This window comes from Penaeus monodon, chromosome 27 (genome assembly GCF_015228065.2).
Source record: "Penaeus monodon isolate SGIC_2016 chromosome 27, NSTDA_Pmon_1, whole genome shotgun sequence".
NCBI classification, from domain to species: Eukaryota; Metazoa; Arthropoda; class Malacostraca; order Decapoda; family Penaeidae; genus Penaeus; species Penaeus monodon.
The window spans coordinates 18,560,826-18,561,329 of NC_051412.1; positions in this window are offsets into that span (position 1 = coordinate 18,560,826).

Sequence of the window (504 nt, forward strand, 5' to 3'; positions counted from 1 at the left end):
CACAAAAATAGGAACTGACCTTTTGTGTCCTCATTAACCCTTAATGTATCTCTCTAAAAACAACTTTTTATGTTGGCACAATAATATAGAAATTAAGATATTATCAAGATCACTATACAAGTAAACATAACTTTCCAAAAGCCATCTCGACGTAGTAAAAGAAGGTAACGATGCCAACAGCACGAAAAAAGATAATTGAGAAGTAGAAGCTACGGGTTTTTACTCTTGAAATAACTACACAGATCCATCTAAATCTAGTATCTAGTAAAGCGTGGCCAGAACGGCGCTTTTTTTTGTCATTTCCAGCTAAAATTTACGATGTCCATGGGAAATTTGTTACTTTGGGAGGTATAGTATTTACTGTACACCCTCAATAGCCATAAATACATCTAGAAAAAAGCCACACACTATTGACATTATATGTTGAACAACTTGTTATTAATTTCATCGGAATCAAACTAATCGTGACAAATTAAGCGAACTTTTTAAGTGATTATGCGTCAA